This window comes from Podarcis filfolensis, assembly GCF_964270895.1.
Source record: "Podarcis filfolensis genome assembly, chromosome: 4".
NCBI classification, from domain to species: domain Eukaryota; kingdom Metazoa; phylum Chordata; class Lepidosauria; order Squamata; family Lacertidae; genus Podarcis; species Podarcis filfolensis.
In genome coordinates this window covers 67,360,319-67,379,300 of record NC_139607.1, presented here as the reverse complement: position 1 = coordinate 67,379,300, position 18,982 = coordinate 67,360,319, and the positions used below count along the sequence as shown (strand labels likewise).

Below are 18,982 nucleotides of genomic sequence, written 5' to 3'. Positions count from 1 at the left end.
AAGATCTTAGGAATTATTACAATTTGTCAATTGGTTTTTCCTTCCTTTCAAAATATATTTATGTTGTGATTAATTCCCTACAATCAAACTTCATATTTACTAGTTCACAGATTTTGCACTACGTATCCTTTTACAATTTTATTTATTCATTCAAAAACCTATATCAGCTTTTCATCATTTGGTTCTCCAAGCAGCTTACAACAATAGCGTATGCAACATACAGAATCTAAAACATAAACCTCCAAAATTAGAAACCTCAAGTATTTAAAAACTCCAGAAAAAAAGAAAAATATGAAAAGCATTAAGTGTTCAAAAGCCTTGGAAAAAAACCATTCTGAACAGGCACCTGAAACTCAGTAGGGAATGTTGCTTGCTTAACTTCTTGGTGTAGGGAGTTCCATAGATATGAGCTCACAACACTGAAGGCATGATTCCTCAATGACATCTGTTGTGCTTTTGGCTCTTGGGGAACCAAATGATCTGAGTGACCAACTTGGGGTGCCTAGGATAAGGCTGTCCTTAAACCATCATGGCATAATGCCAGGGAGGTGTGGGAATCTACCATCCTCCTCTCTCCCACTCCAGGAAGAAAAACATGGATATCTATTCATTTGTTGTTCTGAAATGCCTTATACATTATGATGATGGATAGAAGGTGGTGCTAAATGACCTCTGACCTTTTGTTCACCATAAAGTGATTTCCTAGATAAACTTGAGGTTCTTAATCTGAATTTGACATAGTAGCTCTATTAATGACTGTTCTGTCATAGTTCAGTTGCCCTGTGCATCTTTCACTGCCTTTCGTAATAAATCAAAGGCTATCTGTAAACCTGATAATTAATGGAGTTGTAACTGCAGTTCAGTCAACTGAGGTGTGCTTAATCTTGGAGCTCTTTGGTTACTCCCCAAGCTTTTATCAAATTGCAACGAATCTCTCAGTTCAGTCTAGGAGCAACATATTTATTGCCAAGGCATAGAACACTATTGGGCTATGGCTAGGGAGGGAAGGATGGGGAGAGGATTGTAGTGCTCAGCTCTCCATAATGCGGCTGCACATTACGGTGTCAATTGTTAATACCAGATGTATAAGAAGGATGTTGACAAGTTGGAACATGGGCAGAGGAGGGCTACCAGGATGATCAAGCCCTTGAAGGGGCTTGAGCCCCCAATGGCACAGGTGGTTCCATGAGTGCCTCCAGACTGCACTTCTGATCTTCAGAGATGGGCCAAAATGACACCCACCATTTCCCCTCCCCACGTGCCCCAGAATAGCCTTTCCTAACCTGGTGCCCTTCCAGATGGAAAACATCTGGAAGGGTACCCTAGAATGATGCCACATTTGAGACACCATGGAAGAAATAAAATGGCACCTGGGCTGCCAAAAGAACTCTTGCTGCCACAGAGGCCGTGGCTACAAGGAAAAGGAAGACGCTCCCTTGCTGCTGGTTGGTGAGCTGCCTTGGATCCCGACACCAAGCTTTGCACATCTTCCCTGAAGTAATCATTGCTCTCTTCTTTCAGAGGCTTAAAATATGACTGTCCCCCGCCCTAATTCAGCTGGGGGGGAAATATGTTCAGTCCTTTGTATAAATATTGTAGATCTTGGGGATGCAATTACCCATCCTTTGCATCTGAGTCATAAGAGATGACTTCAGCTGCCGGTTGTGTTATTCTGAAAGCAAAGCTTAAAGTATCTGCCTCTCTAGTGCCTCAGATGTAGCTATCATCTGCCCCATTGCATGCTGCTATTCTCTTGGTGGGGAAGCATTTGTGCATTGTAGCCACACATCCTGCAGGACTTCTGTTTTCAGTAAATCAAAGGCATAATTTGCAAACAATGGTACTTTTAATAATAATAACAATGGTGATTACCGTATGTTGTGGTTCTTTCTTTGTGCCAACAATTTAAAGGGCGAGACTTTTTTGCAATATTGCTTGCGGGAGTGACGGCGGGGGCTGTTTCTGCATTTCATCATTTACTACTGCACCACTGTTTGTATGTGTGATTAGAAGTTGCACCAATAGGCATTTTAAACAGCCATGTATCTTTGAGATGCTGGAAAAACATTGGAAAGAAACCAGATGCGCATCTGTAATCTCTAGGCATTAGGGGCTCCTGATCCCAGCTTCCTGCAAAACATCTACGTAGCTACTGTTGAAGTCAGAATCCTGCACTAGACAGAACACCTGCAGGTTCAGCAATACAATTGCGGCTAGCTCTTATACCATGGAGATAATCCAGACCCTTGCTACTTTCTTTCTTCCCCTTTTGTCAGCTGCATAAGACTTAGTTGAGCTGAATGCCACTCTTAAGATTTGAAAGAAAGAAAGAAAGAAAACAAGAATTGAATCTGATAGATGTATCCATCGCAGGGGCGGAATGGAGGGCACACAAGGGAAGGAGAGATGGGAATCTGTTAATAAGACCCATTGGTTAAATCTAGTCCTGACAATTTATTTGGATTTTTAAAAACCCAGTAAGATTTAGTGAAATCAAATGATGGAACCACTACTTGATTTGGTGGTACCCAGAGTTAGGTGCTATGGTGGAGCAAATCTGGATTTCAGGGGTAAATATATAAAGGTGGTAGCATTTTTTTCCCCTGTGACCAAATTTCTGAATCCTGATTGGCATATTTAGAATCCAAATGTTTGAATACCTAATGGGATTTGCTTTGTTAGGATTTGAAGTGCACAACTAACATTTATTTTACAGGTGATTCTTGCACATTTGATACTGTACCGAGAACAGGAGTTCACTCCAGGATGCTCAGTAAACACCACCACTGGTGATAAATAACACATAAGTGTACTTATCCAGCGTCATCGGTCACTATAGATGAGGGGCTGAAAATTAATATGTGGAATGTTTGGGTTTCTTGAAGCACAGAGCATCTTGGTCAGTTACACAGTAGATATCCAGGCACCCTATAAAATGGAAGGGTTGTGTTTTATGGAAAGTGGGGAGGGATATTATATTTTAGTTTATGCTCAACTAAAAAGCGGAATCTGAAGAAGTGTGCATGCACACGAAAGCTTATACCAAGAACAAACTCAGTTGATCTCTAAGGTGCTACTGGACAATTTTTTTATATATTTGAAAAGTAGTCAACCTTTCTTTCCACTCACTTGGCTGCCCAGTTCCAGACGGTTGTATCGTCCCCCAGTGTGCTGCTTCCCCTCACAACATGTGGTGGCATCGCTTGTCTTCCCACTTACTGGTACTGTAATTAACCTGGCTCTAATTACATGCAAAAGCTGTTTGCACAGGGAGGCTGTATAATTAAAACACGGAGGCATCGAGATTAAATTAATTCCACTAGAATCAACAGAACTATCCTGCAGGGAGGAACCCGTTTTCCTTGCAGCTTCTGCAACATGAGTGTTACGGACCCACTCCACCTCAGTATCCTGGCTGTCTATAACTAAGCACACTCGCTGATCAATATAAGTACAAGACCTTTTCATACTTACTTTCTTCTTTACCTGGTTCCCTGGAGTAACTGCCTCTGATCTTACTTATGTGGTGACTTTAATTATTTTGCTTCCATCTCATTTGTGTGCTGTAATTTAATCTTCATCTAATTACTTACCATTTGCATTTTTTTTCCTGCCCTGCCCTTCGTGCTGGTAGTGACCTATGCTGAGGTTTAGCCATAATCACCTGTGTAGTCTGCACGTAACAGCATTTTAATTTTATTTATATATTTATTTACTGGCGCGCACACACGTGTGTGTGTGTGTGTGTGTAATGTCTTTGCCACCTTCTGTGTTTTAAAAGACAGTGAATGTAATGGAAATTAAAAGCCAGTGCGGAATTAACCGAAACGTCAATTTAGAAGGCAGCATATATGCAGCAGCAATCAGAAAGCCCGTTTTTCAAAGCGGCACTGCAAAAATCCTACCAGAAAATGTACAAGGAAATCGCGGGGAAATACTGCCAAGGCCTACAACTTCTTTCTCTGCCTTTTAAGTCTTTTATCTCCCTGGATTGTGGGTGGTTTTCCGATCAATAACTATATCCCACATCTGATGATAGTTCCAGGTTCAGATATACCATAATTCATGAAGCTAGGATTGATTGTGAGGGAAGAAGGCTTCTCCACTTAGGTGCCATTTTGATGCACTGTATTAAGGCAGAGTTTGGCATGCTCTGACATAATAATGAAATCTGTCTTCCGAAAAGTTTAAAATAAAGCATTTTTCATGACCTATTTCAATCAGGTCAAAACAATTTACAAAACATAAAGCAGGGTCAAGGATTGTTAGAAGTAAAACATCTACTATTGCATAATCAATTGGAGTAATTGAGCGGACTATTAAAAGCTAGCTCGCTGGCAATTTCAAAGGAATACGCATCTTACTTGCAGCTTCCCGGCTACCATTTTACTCCCTCCCAATACAAAAGTTATTACTATAACCACGAAGGAGAATGTGGTGCAGATGGGGGAGTTGAACTTGTGGGGAACTGGGGAAGAGAGGGCACCCCAGTGCTCATTCTTGACTTCATAAACCAGGGATCGGCAACCTAAGGCCCGTGGGCCTTATCTAACCGGTCCATGGAGACCCCTGCTGCCCCCTCTCTTACCAGCGTGGGTTGATGGCGCCTGTGCACATACACACAGGCGCTCCAACCCAGAAGAGCGTGCATGCACACATACTCCAGCCCATCCTCCGACAGACAAAGCGCCCACCGGCCCATCCTCGGATAAAGTTGCCAACCTCTCATAGACAATGGCTTTTGAAGCCTGAAATGATTGTCCACTTCAGGCCTGCCTTGGTTTAAAATAAGCAATAGAGAACTGTGTCTCTTCTGACAATAGCCATTACAGTAGTACCTCGAATTACAAACGCCTCAGGTTGCAAATGCTTCAGGTTACAAACTCCACTAACCTGGAAGAGTTACCTCGAGTTGAGAACTTTGCCCCAGGATGAGAATGGAAATCGTGTGCCGGCGGCGCAGCAGCAGCAAGAGACCCCATTAGCAAAAGCATGCCTCTAGTTAAGAACAGTTTTAGGTTAAGAACGGACCTCCGAACGAATTAAGTTTGTAACTAGAGGTACCACTGTACTAACGATACACTGTCAGTAAAATACAGAAGTAGGTACAACCACAGTTGGCTGCAGGAGGTGATGGTATAGTCTAGCCTCCCCCTATCTGGTGTTCCCTACATGTTGTGGACTAAAACTTCCATCTGCTCATAAGCAGGTCTGGACTGCCTAGAGCTGAAAGGAATTGCAGAGAACCATTTTGGAGAAGGCTGGCATACCCCATTCAGTAACATGGTTCTTGATTTGCCTTGTGTTCAATCCAGATAAGAGTTCCGCAGAACTTGAAGGCATGTTCATTGCATACCATCCATTTTTTTCAGACCCAAAATTGGGATGCACATCTTCTGGGATGTGCTCCTAGGCGAGTCATGTGGCCCCTGCTTCATTCTCGCCCCGAAAAAAAGCCTTTTGGGGTGGGGTGAGATTTTGCATGGCATTCAGAAGCACACATTTTTGGCTGCTGCACAAGATCGTCTCCCCCCCCCCCAAAGAAAGGGCTTCTTCGGAGCAATATCACAATGTGAGAGTGCGCAAAAGTGTCAAAACACTATTAATGATAAAAACTGGTTTTAAGAATAACTGTATTAAAATAATCCCCAAGCAATTAATTAATTAATTGCTTGTTGATTAAATTAAGAGAACTGTTGGACTTTTCCCTCTTCACAAACTAATCAGGGGTGGGGAGAGAGAATGTTCTGCTCCATATGCAGAAGAAAAGAGCAGAAAAAAATGAAGACTTGCTTCTCTGTAGAGCAAACAGGACTACCGTAATCTGTTTTTGAAGTATGTTTTTGAGAAGAAAAATTCCTGAACGTATTTTGCCTCCAGTTTGGTTGGTTGCATGATCAAAGGGTGAATCTGAGATTAAAGTGAGTTGAAAAGGGATCAGCAACTCTGGGAGCTTGGACTCCTTTGTGTTCCATGTATGTCAAACAACAGTAAAAATTGGGGTGGTTTTTTTTAAAACCTAACAAGCATCCTGTGCTCTGCTCCCAACACCACCCTGTGGAATATTGAAGATAGAAGATCACTCACAGAGACTTGCTGTGTGGTTTAGAACCTAGATCATCCAGGGTTCAAGATTGCACAGGGAGCCTCCATGAACCTTGTAGGGTGACGGAAATGGCAAGAAGGGGTTTTTGCATGTTCACCCAAACTCTCCCTGCTATTGTGTGCATTTTCCTTGTGAGCAGAGTGTACAGGTTGCCTGTATAGACCACATAGGTGCATGTCAATGACCAAACACAGAGACCAAATATCTATGGCTTCATCAGCTCTAAAAGCCTTTGACTTTGTTGATGGGGATTGTGGTCCCAGGGCAATAAGGATTTCTGTGTCTTCCATGTAGACATCGTCCTGGCTGTCTTGGCAATACCTTTATAGAAAGATGTGGTATTCCTTGATGGATTTTCCTTTTCTAAAAAAAACCTCTCTTTTTTTGTCTGTTTGCCCCTCCACATTCCTCAGACATTTCATCTGAGAATTTATCCTTATGTTTATTTCAAATTTAATTTTAGGAGAACTCTTGTGGCAATGTAATGGTATGCACATGTCCCTTAGAAATCTTAGTAGATATTTTGAAACCCTCTTGCCCCTCAACAGCCAACCCCTCAGTGTACTCACCAACCTTCACATTTTGCTTTTCGTGGAATTTAATCTGCATAACACAAAGTCATGCAGATAGAGAAGCTACACTTAAAACTACTTATACCGTGAAATCTTGCAGCAATTTGCTGAAAGCACAAGACTTGAATAGATACTAGACTCACTGGGCATAATTTAGCTCTTAGCTAGAATGATGGCTTTGGAAAATGTGTAAAAATATATATATTGAAAGGCATCACCTTTTAAAAAATGATCAGGCAGCGCAGCAGGTCTACAAATCTAGGCAATCTTATGTAAATGTTTTAAGATGCAACCATAGACATTCAGTTTTCAAAAGTATCTTTGCCAAATGTGCTTCCATTCTCACTGAATTAAAGATGGCATAGCTGTCCAGTGGTCACCCCTGATTTGCATAAATTTGAATCAAAGTCCGTAGGAAAATGTTTCTGAAAATTGAAGAATTCATAGAAGGGCCCCGTGAAAATTGATAGCCTTTGGATGACAAGGACCAGCTCATATTCCCCCCTCACCACAAGACAAACAGTTTGTCATTACTTCTAAATCAGCTCAGAAATGAGTTTGCACTGATCTTCTATCCCTGACCTGGAGTGACAGTCTTTCCAGATTATCCTTTTTACTACTGCATCACTTGTTCGCAAGGAATCCAAATGGATTTTTTTCGAGGTAACCCTTTTGTTGTTGACATGTCATCCTTTTCCAACAAATGACAGCATTTTGTCTCTATGTGAGGCGGTGGTTCGAGATCACTCAATTTTGCTCCCAGCTGGTACATCAATTGCGACTGAGACTGAGACTGAGGGCTGTACAGAATGTGGTTCACAGGTGGCCTAGGTTCAGCACTGGAGCAAACAATCCCCTTCTTATCTTTAAACAGCAAATAGGGCATGCAGCTAGTTATCCTGCAACATGGCTAGATGCTCACAGAAGAACCATGGGTGTTTAAAATCCTCTAATATGGCTTTGGGGCTTATTCTGGGACTAACTGCAGAAAGGTACTGAAACTAACCCTAGTTGGGTGAGTTGCTGATATGTAAGCGGGGGGCAGGCAGGGGGAGTATTGTGAACACTGTCACTACTCCCTGTGTGTTGCCATCCTCTGTTGCTCTCCAGCTCACAGAGGGTGAATATATGAAGCATTTATTTGTGGATGTTCCCCATGCAGTTTAGAACTTCAACTATGCAGGTTTACAAATTGCTTGGGGGCACACTATCACACACAACATACTGTTATGAGTTCGTGGGTGCTAGGCCTGTATAATCCCTGGATCCAGCAGGTGTTAGAATTTAATTAAGGCTTAGGGCAGGAGTGCCCAAACTTTTTTCAAAGAGGGCCAGATTTGATGAGTGAACATGCATGATGAGCTTTTTTTAGGATTGAAGTTGTTGAGTTTTTTTTACGATTTTACCCCAAAATTGTTGAGCTTTTTTTAAGGATTTGACCCCAATAAAACCAGCCTGGAGCCTGGATTAGGCCCCCAAAACAGACTTTGGACTTGCCTGACTTTGGGTGTTAAAATGGGTGCCAGAACCACTTTTATCCCCTTGAATCTGCATTTGTTTAAAGGCCAATTAATACTCGTGTGTATTGAGCTGTGTGCTACACACTTCTAAATCGTGTAATCAGCAAGATATTTAAGCTAGGTTAAACTTCCTTTGTGGAGGTGATAGTCTGGGTGTTGGGCCATTAAGAGAGCAATAGATCAAAGGAACTTGGTGTGAGATGGCAAATAGGTGGGGCCTCTCTCCCTCAAGAGATAAAGCCAGAATAATGTGAGTTAGGAGTTATGTGATGGAGAAGCAAAGCAGCAGGCAGAGCATGATGTTTGATGTCTGTTTGGATCCTCTTGAAGTATTACTGATATGAACTCTGCCATTGTAAGTATGTGTAGCGAAACCAAATATCATAAAGACACCACAGTCTCTGGTGTGCCTCATTTCCAACTGGAAACTAAAACTGGGCAAGTACTGGGAATCCCTGGCTGAAGATTGGTGTGACACACAAAAAGGCATTTAAAGGCTGTCCACCCACCACCACAAATAATCCTAGCAGCTGTAGTTTTGTTAACGGATCTGGGAATTATAACTCTGTGAGTGGTAAATTACATCTCCCAGGATTTTTGGGGGTGGGGAAGGTGCTTTACAAACCTCCCTGCGAACAAACCACAATGAATGATCAGTAACAGCCAATGTTGTCTAGTCTCCCTGAAAACAAATCAGGATGAATGCTCAACAAACAGGTCATCTGGAAGCACTGAGAATAAAAGCAATTTTAACTAATCCAAAAGAAAACAAATTAGGATTTCACACTTGATTTCCCCACCACACTCAGGTAACATACAAAACTACCATCATTTCTACTCAAAACAAACAATTCTCACCAAGGCTTTTTAGTAGTTATGTATGTAACGGTTGGCATATAAAATAGCAAGGAACCCTGTGGGGTCTTTTTCATAATGATTGTATAATTCCTTGTAAATGCTAACAAGCAGCTCAGCATGCAAATTAACCAAAGTGCTCAGTTCTTTTTCATTTTCTCTCTATTAACACCCTCGAACGGTCTGTGTACTAAACACCACTTGCCCTTGCTATGCAACACATCTCATGGTGGCAGAACAGTCCTTCCTGCTCTCTCCAGTCGACTGGATCTGTTTTGCTGCTTCTTCACAGGGGTGTAAATCTTGGCCAAACAGCACGTCTTTGCCATTTTCTCCACTGAATTATTTACTTGCCTCCAGCCTTTATTTGCTCATTTGAAACCCCATGATATCCTCTATTCATCAAGGAAACTGCCTCTGTTGAGTTTATAAAACCCTTGACTCCAGGAAAGATATATGTGTGCTTTCCATGAAAGAGAGAGAGAGGTTATGAACGTAATATGGTTTGCCTGTAGATTTTCCGATTATTCTTGCATATAGCCTGAATGGACAGCCAATGGCCAGCAAGGTCAGAGGTCGGGAGTTCTTCCAAGCTAGACTCAGAAAATCACCATGGGAGTTCTGAAAACCACATACCTCAAATAAGAGGAGCTGCTACCATTGTGATCACAGTTGAGAGAACTCCAATTTCCATGCATCCCTACGAATACCTAGATGCCAGAAAAAGGGAGAATAAGGAGATTTTCTTCCTTACAGGTCACATGGCTGCTGCCTTGATGCTACAAATGGAGGGGATGAAATCTGATTTAGTTCACATTTAAAGGTGAACCTGCCACAGCAGCACTCTCTGAAACAATACATGAAGTGAAATGCAACCATCTTCCAAAACTTGCACTTCCTTCAATTTTGCCATACAGTTTTCCAGCAAAATAATGTGTTAAAAATATATATGCATAGATTAAGGGAAAGTGTGCTTGGAAATGCATAGGTGAGCAAATATTGCTTTGCAAAAATGTGTATTAGGCAAAATTGCATATAAATATATGTATATTCAGAGTAAGACCAAAAATTGCTGCTGGATTGTCATGAGGATGTTTTGAAAGTGTAAACCGTTGTGAAAATGTGAAGGACTGAATGAGAATAAGAATTTAAGACTGGGGAAATGGATACTTGCCACCACCTATACATGCTTTGTCTGCAGAATATTTAACCCCTGCAAGGTTTAACTCTTTGGTTAAAAGAGTTACATAACAAGTAATGGGAAGGATCTGTTTGAAATCCTGGAGAGTGGATTCTCATTAGAGTGGACAATACTAGGCTAACTGGACATGATCCTGGCAGAAGTCAAAATACCAAGATTAGCTTTCACATTTTCAAGCCATTCAGAGCTGTTCATAGTCCTTGCTCATGAGTGAAGAAACTGTCCAGATCCTATTTTGGAAAGCTATGCAGGAAAGCAGGCTGCTTTTAAAATCTGGTCTAGATTTTGCAATCCAGTGGAAATTCTAACAAATGCCTTCAAACATCAGGTGCGTATTTAAAAAGGAGTGACTCCTTTTCAACAGCTGTCTTCAAAGGCCTTGAATTAATGCCAAGTTTGAAACTATTTGCAAACTGATAAAATTTCAATTTCACAAAATCAAAGGAATTCAGAAAGTTGCTTGAAGAGAAAGTAGAAGTAAAAACAGCAACTTTGGTCCAGAAGCGATGCATATTAAACCCTCTTTCCCAGAGCCTGCTTCTGCAATCAAAACGAAAGAAAGAGAAATATGCTGGTTAGTTATTTCTATTGAACTCTGGCAAACTATGTTGATGATTCACGGAACTGAGCAAGCAAGCCAACAGGACTGCAGTACTTGCAGCATGTAACTGGACAGGAAACATCAGAGCTAGTCAGCCTTGAAGAGGCATGTTAACTGCTAGAAGAAACTCAGTGGAATTTCATTGCTTGGTAATGCCAGCAATCTTTTCCAGAACTATCGTTTCTGGACTTGGGTGATCAGCTGGTGGTTGCCTGTGGATTGGAACACACATCCGGGCCAGAAAAAAAAGCTGCAGATGGCTGTTGCATGCGTTTGGGTTGGTCTTGTGGGTTTGTGGCAGTGCCAGCTCTGGGTTTCATATTTTCAGTGGGGTGGGGATTGTATTGGTTTTGGACGAGACATCCTCTGTGAACTCCCCTTATTCAATGAAATTCCTCACCCCTGCTTTCAGCAGCTGCTACTGCAATCACCATTGCTGGTGCTGCTCTCTGGCCAAAGAGTCTGTGGATGAGCAGCTGCTGGGATGCTGGATGCAACTGTCGTTATTTCAACCCAACAAGCAGCTGGTAGCAATTGCTGCTGCTGCTGCTCTTCTGTTGCACATGCCACCTCCACTGTTCACACCGAGTCCATCATATCACATTCTCTTGCCTTTATCACATTCTCTTGCATTTATAAATCGCTTTTTTTTAAAAGCCACCCAAGCAACATAAAAACACTACCATTGAAACAAAATACTGTATTTTTCTGTCTACAAGACGCCCTCATGTATAAGACGCCCCCTATTTTGGGGGACTGAAATTTCAGAAAATGGGTGGAGATGGCTAAAAGTTGTTGAGCTTTATTTTGCAGGGGATTGGCCAGAGTTGTTGAACTTTTTCTGGGGCGGGGCAGGGGGATTACCGAGGGTTGTTGAGCTTTTTAAGGGGGGGATGCCAAAAATCGCTCACGCATCACAAAAAACGCATCATGTCTCTCCCCTCACTGGCAGAAGCTGCCAATCGCATGCCCAATTGCAGCAGCGTCGGCCAATCAGCACCACTCATTGACGCAGCAACCAATAACATGCACAATAGCCTCTAACAGACACGGCAGCAATCAATCAAACGTCCACCCTATGCACCCATGTATAAGACAACCCCCACTTTTTAGCAAGATTTTTAAGGGGGGGAAACCTAGTCTTATACACGGAAAAGTACGGTAACACAAAACATCTGAAAGAGTGTTATTAAAGCATAAAAAACAAATAAAAACAGCCATGGAAGCACACTTTTTAGTACTTCTTTTTGAGAGCTTGTGGCCTGATTTTCATGTTCCCCAGGAATCCTTCCTAGGCAGAATGGGAAGAAAATAGAATAATTCTAAGGACTTGTTGTGCAGCTTTTAAAGAAGGTGGATTTAGGAGCACGGGTCTAATGTCTTCAGCAGCATTCACATCCATCACACTAGTATTCATTGCAGCAGACATGCCCTGCATATGCAGCCAGGAAAATTAATAATAATTTCATTTTCAGCAATGGTTAATTTAAATACATAGGCTCTTCTAAGAAGTAAAGAAAGATGCTAAAGCAATAAAAGACAAAAGTTAATCATGCTGGCTGCCTTGCCTCATTATACGACAGCTGTTGGAGTCTGTTATTTGGTTTCCACTGAGGGGGAATTATAGATCTTCTCAGCTGCATCTGCTTCCATCCATTCTGAAGACATTCCTTCATTGTCGAGGGATTGTTTAAGCAATAATTCGACCTTTCTTCTGTGATATTGCTGCATAATTAAGATCAGATAGCTTATATGATATAAATGAGAAATAAATGGAGATTTGGGATGGGAGCTGTTGAATGGCTGCTGGAGGTCCAGTTATTCCTCAGCCTGAATTTCTCACCTGGTACTAAAGTGTTGTCCAAAACAAGTTCCAGGGGCCCTGCTTATCTGGGTTGCTTTCTTTGGAGGAGAGATCACTGGGGACTTGAGGCATTTTTGTAATGTTGCATACCTGCTGGCTGCCTATAGCCTCAAACAACTTGCACAAATACAAAGCCAACAAGGAACATTTCAGAAAGAAGAAATGTAATGAAGCCCCTGTTGAGACGACAGCAATTATACATAAATGACGATGTGAACGATGTAAATTGCAAAGCAATTTATGTATCTGTTTACACAGAATGTGCACATGTGTTATTTTGTTGTACAGAACTGTGGTGAGAAACATTCACAGCAAGACTCTATGCCATGTTGACAGGAAGACAGGAGGAAATGCACTTAATAGTTTATTCTCAGCAGATTCCCCCAACAACCCTAGATGTAAGTCATAGTAGCAAATAAACAACTCACAACAATACCAAGGCTGTAGCAAATTGAATCAATAATAAAAGCAACAACAATAGTTTTGCATAACACAGGGCTACGGTCAGGTCAAATGTAACAACAACAACAGCAGCAACACTTAAAGCACTGCTAGTTTCCAAAATATTCTTAGTGGTAAAATGAATCTTAGTTTACAAATGTTTCCCAGAATTTCAAAAACAGCTCTGTTTAGCTTGCTAAGCATTTGATTCAGCTTTGAGATGTTGGGAAACGATGGCTCTTTCATAAACATGGAGCTGCTAATTGATAGTGCTTGGGCATTCAGTCAAGAGTGGATTGCTCATGCTCCACTGAATAGCTATCTCATGATTTCACTGTAAAAATGTCACTAGCAGTGCTGGCTAACTCCGTCAACAAGATGACACAAATGCCTGGTCTACCCACACAGCAGAATGAGGTGGAAGAATGCTGAGGTGGGTGAACAAATTTTAGGCTGCAGGTAGGGTATAATTTGTTACAATTATGCACACACAGCGACCTTAAAAATGGGAAACCAGTACAGCAGTCAAATGAGTGAGCTCCCTGACATGTTTTCCATTTTCATGTAGGTTGTGGTACAGTAGTTCAAAGAGGCAAACCTCCCCCCCCCCTCACTTTGTGATCAGAAGTGGTACCCTCCATTCTACACCATTCTGCAGTAAGTGTGGAATCAGCCTCAGTGGCTGCTAAGCAACCCAGTGGCTCCTACACGGTAGGCTTGGGAGGGAGGCAGGTTGGAGAGATGGTTCATCATCTGCAGTGCAAGCAGATGACACCAACAGTGGCGTAGCGTGGGGGGTGCCGGGGGTGCCGGCCGCACCGGGCGCAACATCTGGGGGGGGCGCGAGTCCAGAGGGAAGGGACAAGCAATCGAGGCTTGGTTGGGGTGGGGGGTCGTCGTCTCCGTTTGGCCGGCCCCCCTCAAGGAAGCGGGAACCTCTCCAAGGCGCAGCGCGCAGTCGGTGGAGGGAAAAGAGCCACACAGCAGCAGCAGCAAAGCCGGGAGGAGGAGGAGGTGGAGGCGCCGCCTGCCGCAGGATCCGATCTGAGCCTGCTAATCGCTTGCTGGGAATTAAGCGCCTCAAAGAGGCAAAGGAAGAGGTGGAGCCGCTGGCCCGGCCGGGAGGAAGCTGGAGAGAGCAGCGCGCCTGGGCGCGGCGAGGTTGGGTAGGTGCGCCCTGGCTGGCTACCCGCCTCCTGGGCTCAGAGAACGGGGGGGGGGGGTCTGGAGCAGCCCCGGCTGGCCTGCTCCTGCTTCTCCCCCACCTCCTTCCCGTTGCCGGCGCCTTGATCTCATCCGGATCAGGGACAAAACACGCCCATCCTTCGCTACTCCTTGTCGGGTCACTGCTTCATTTCTCCAGGGAGAGAGAGAGGAGAGGAGAGGTGCCGGGGATTGCCAAGCGCGCCTGACGCAAAGGGCCTGCCCACGCGCAGGCTGAGCTCCGCGTGGCGGGGGCGGAGGGAGGCGCTCTGCACATGCTTAGGAGGTGCTCGCTCTTTCCGAAGAAGGACCCGGCTACTGGATCAAGGCCACAAGGGCCCATCTAGAGTGGCCAAGCAGACATGTCAATGAGAAGCACTCAAAGCAGGACCCGGGCACAAGAGCGCTCTCCCTTCCTGCTGTTTCCAGGGGGTGGAAGCGTCGCTGCCTCGAGGGCTTCCGAGATACCCTGGGGTGAAGTCCCGCTTCACCTTCTTGGGAGTCCCTCTCTTATGCTTTGGGGGGGGTAGCAAGGGGGAAGAATAATGATTTCCTCCACCACCAGCCCCAAATTCTATAGTAAGAGAAATTGGGGGCCAAGCCAACTGGGGAAATGGTGAGTCTCTAACTATAGAGCTCAGGTATTGCCGCCCAGCACAGCGCTGAGCGCAGGAGAGAACCACACCAGACCAGCCCAGGCAGCAGCAAGAAGAAGCTGGCAGCGGCGGCAGGTTAGGGGTTAGGGGGCGCAAATTACTTGCCTTGCCCCAGGTGCTGACAACCCACGCTACGCCACTGGACACCAATGTGGTTTTGAAGAAGGATACTGAAGAGTATGCATTTGAAGTTTCTTCTCATTCCAGAAGTCATCTTGTGACGACTGGTGACACTAGTTGAATATTCACACTGATCACAAGCAAAAGGAATAAAATTCTTACTGTGTATTTTATTGGGCAGAAAGAAGGATGCTCAAAATGAGTGGGAGACAGAGGGAAGCACCAGTGTTGTGCTTGCAGAGCTTCTACTTAGTCCAAAGGAAAAATGAATCTGGATGAGACTGTAATGGGACAAAGTGAGATGCTGGGACTTCCTGGATCCCAATGCAAACTGCAATGGAACTGGAAGCAGCCAGTAGATCAGATTCTTATCTCCCCCAGCATCAAGTGACCCATTATGTCATCGGTGGTGCTATGCAAGCTTTGACAACCAGCTGATCCAATACAAAAAGATTCCAGGTGCAGCAGGACAGGAGGAGAGGAAATGAGTGTAAGAATAGCAGATGTGCAAAAGAAGCAGTGGCTTTGCTGGAAGACTTTGAGGAAGTGACTCTGCATCACAGATTTACTGAGTCACTGACAGATGCAAAGCCTGGCAGATGCAGCCAGAACATTGCAGATCATAGTAGTTTTGAAGCCTATTTGGACAGAAGCTGGAGGCTTGTTGGTAGGAGGGAAGCCACAAGTCAGACAGAGTCATATAATTCCAGTGCAGGGATGTTAAGGTGGGAGAAATTGGCTGACTGGCTTCACTAGCTTAATTTAAATGTGCATTTGAGGCTTTTTATATTGATTGTACTTTAGTCTAGAAAGAGCTTCATTCCAGCCAATTAATACTGCAATTGAGTCATAAGACTCTTAGCTCTGCATACTATTTTTCTTTCAAGCCCAACTGTCTCCACTGGACAGATTTTTTTTCCCAATCCCCCCTTCCGAAATAATTAGGGTTTCTAACTTGCAGAGGTTAATTGCCAAAGATCACTAGTAGTGCTTGTTCTTGTAGAATGGCAGTGGTGCCCACCTGAGAGGTGCCGGAGCTGAGCTCCAGCTGAAAAAAACCTTGGTTACTAGGTACATTTTCTGTAGGTTGGTGGGTGAAAAACCTTTCACAACAGAGTTGATATTCCTTGTTTCTGCTCCCCTCCCTCCCTTCTGTTCTCTCTGTGTCAGTCTCAAACGGCACATAACAAAAAGATGCTACACTTCAGGGGGGCCACAGATACAATAAACAATGTACTAGATATTTAGCAGCTTTTCCAGAATAGATGGATTGTTGGATGTCCCATTAGTGACACATGGCTAAGATTGATCCACACAGGAATAACATACTTTCTATTTCTGGAAAGTCTACTATGATAAATCTGCAGGGTATTTATAGTCCCTATTTCTGAAACATCCGCTCTGACCTCTGAGCCCTTTATAGTGCAAAGGGAATAAATCTAGAATGGAACTTAGACTGGGAATTATCCATCTTTTCCCACAGAGAAAAACCTATATAAAACTTTCCTCCTTTACCATTTTTACCACCCTAGATCACGAAGTATATTCATCTGCTGGTTATGATTGGCCAGAGACCCCTTGCAAGCTCTCTGGACTACAGTGGGGAAATTGTCCCATGAACAGTTCACTATCTGTACATTTTATCTTTTAATGTTCTTCAATTTAGCCCTGTCCTAAAATCACCCTCTGTGTTAGAGCTACCACCCATCAGGGTGTCTCTTTCGAGACTTTCCTATAACTGTCCTCCTCTCAGTCCCTCCCCCCCCCCAAGAGACTGCTTCACGCCAATCTGGTTCAGTCTGTTGAGTATCACTCTTCCTGGATTGCTCTTTCTCTCTTTCAAGCCTGCGCCAACTCTGAGGATGTTCGCCTTCAGTCACAGGAAGTCCTCCAAGCAGAAGCTCTAAAATGAGTGAGAACAAATTGCCAATCTGGGCTGATTTCTCCCTTCCTCTACTTACACCACAATCCCAGTTTCTTTGGATGCTTGCCCCACACTCCATACAGGGCCTGCCTGTCCATCAGGCAAACTGAAGCAACCACTTTGGGTGGGAGAATTCCATGGGGTGGTGTCCCCATGGTGCCCTGCCAGGGATGGGCTTGGGTAATATGACACCCTGAGCGAGGACAAAATTGGGCACCCACCCCGTAATATTTCTTATTTTCAAATAATTCCTTTTGGTGCAGTTGCTTTTCTGCAGCCCCTTGCTTCAGCACCCTGTGCAGGGGAACTGCCCACAGCACCCTAAAGCCAGCGCTGTCCCTGCCACTGCCAGGGTTGAATGGCTGTGATGGCTTTTGGTGAGATCATGCCAGAAGCACAGCTGTGCCTATCCCATGTATTTTAATTGTGTAACAGTAAAATGGGGAGGGACAGATTGATATCTGTCTTGCGAGCACATGTCCTCTTATACTTCACTGCCTGGGTATTAACTGGTTGCTTAAAACCTTGTAAGTAATTTGGGGAAGATATGCCTGAAGAGGAGTAAGCATAAACTACACGTTTAAAATGATCAAGTTATATAACTGCGCAATGACACAATAGAGCTCATTTAGGTTCTTCAGTTAGTTAAGTGAGAAGCAAAAGGAAGCTCGACTGACAGGCATGAATGAGTAAACACAAACACTCTCAGCACCCTAATTTTAATAAGCACTGTAAATGGCCTCCCGTTTTCTTTATTTTGAGACACAGCAGGTTTGTAGCTCTTAACTATTTAGCTGGATAAGTTATCTGCTCTCTTTATTCCATGGTCAAATTGCTTGTATAATTCATTTTAGTGTGTAACTTTATAAACTTTACATCTGAAATCCTGGAATCAATTGCTGCTCTGTTTGCTTTTAATTTAGATTATTACAATAGACTCCGCTTAACCTGGTGTCCTATATCTCCTCCCTTTCTTCCTTTATTAGGTGAACAAGACATGCAAGTGAGTTACTGGGAGATACACACACACACACACACACACACACACACACACACCTCTCTTGCCAGCTACCTCGATTTATTGATTATTTTTCAGGGTGCAAAGCATCAAGCAATTAAACACTTGTGCCATAGATTGTCTCAATATTACGTTATACAACTCTCCTTTCTGTATATTATTACAATGGTATTGATTTTCTTTCTTTCTTTCTTTCTTTCTTTCTTTCTTTCTTTCTTTCTTTCTTTCTTCTCTCTCCCCATTCCCTTCACTATAACCTATCTGCTCTAACTCATTTAGAGAATTGCCAAAGGAAAGAGCCTATACAGCACTTTTTGTGACCTCCAAAACTGAACAAAGAGGCACCTTCTAGAAAATTCTAAATGGAATGCTTCATTGTGCCTTCATGCTAATTCCTTGTACTTCTCAGGTATGAATTTGTGTTTGACAGCACCAATTTCCAACGCTGCAAGCTTCCCACATTTTTGGCAACCTGTATGTATGCTGTCACTGTTGCATATGTGAACGTTTTTAAAGTTGAGACAATTTTCTGTGTCTGCAAGGCATTTTACAAAATAAAAAGCCACCAGAACTGGCAGGATGACTAAGGCCCCATCTGTACTGTACATTAAAAGCAGTGCCATATCATTTTAAAGAGTTACGGCTTCCTGCAAAGAATCCTGGGAACTGTTGTTTATTAATGGTGCTGAGAATTGTTTAGAAGACCCCTGTTCCCCTCTTACAGCAACAGTTCTAAGAACTGTACAACAACAAGTCCTTCTTCCCAGGGAACACTGGGAATTATAACTCTGAGAGGCAAAAGGGGGTCCCCTAACTTCTCTCAGCACCTTTATCCTCATGGAATGTTGGTGCAATTGATAGTGAACCATGTTATTATCCACCTCTGCTTCAAAACTTATTA

General features: G+C 43.3%; 1 long non-coding RNA gene across 2 annotated transcripts; it reads left to right on the top strand.

Moving 5' to 3' along the window:
* Positions 1-15,566: 15,566 nt before the first annotated feature.
* On the top strand, positions 15,567-18,176 carry LOC310761708. 2 transcript variants are annotated; one of them, XR_014547680.1, is made up of 3 exons: positions 15,567-15,629; positions 16,984-17,051; positions 18,050-18,176. It is a non-coding gene; the product is annotated as an uncharacterized lncRNA (long non-coding RNA). The 2 variants fall into 2 exon arrangements; XR_014547681.1 differs by having other exon boundaries at positions 15,578-15,864.
* Positions 18,177-18,982: the final 806 nt, after the last annotated feature.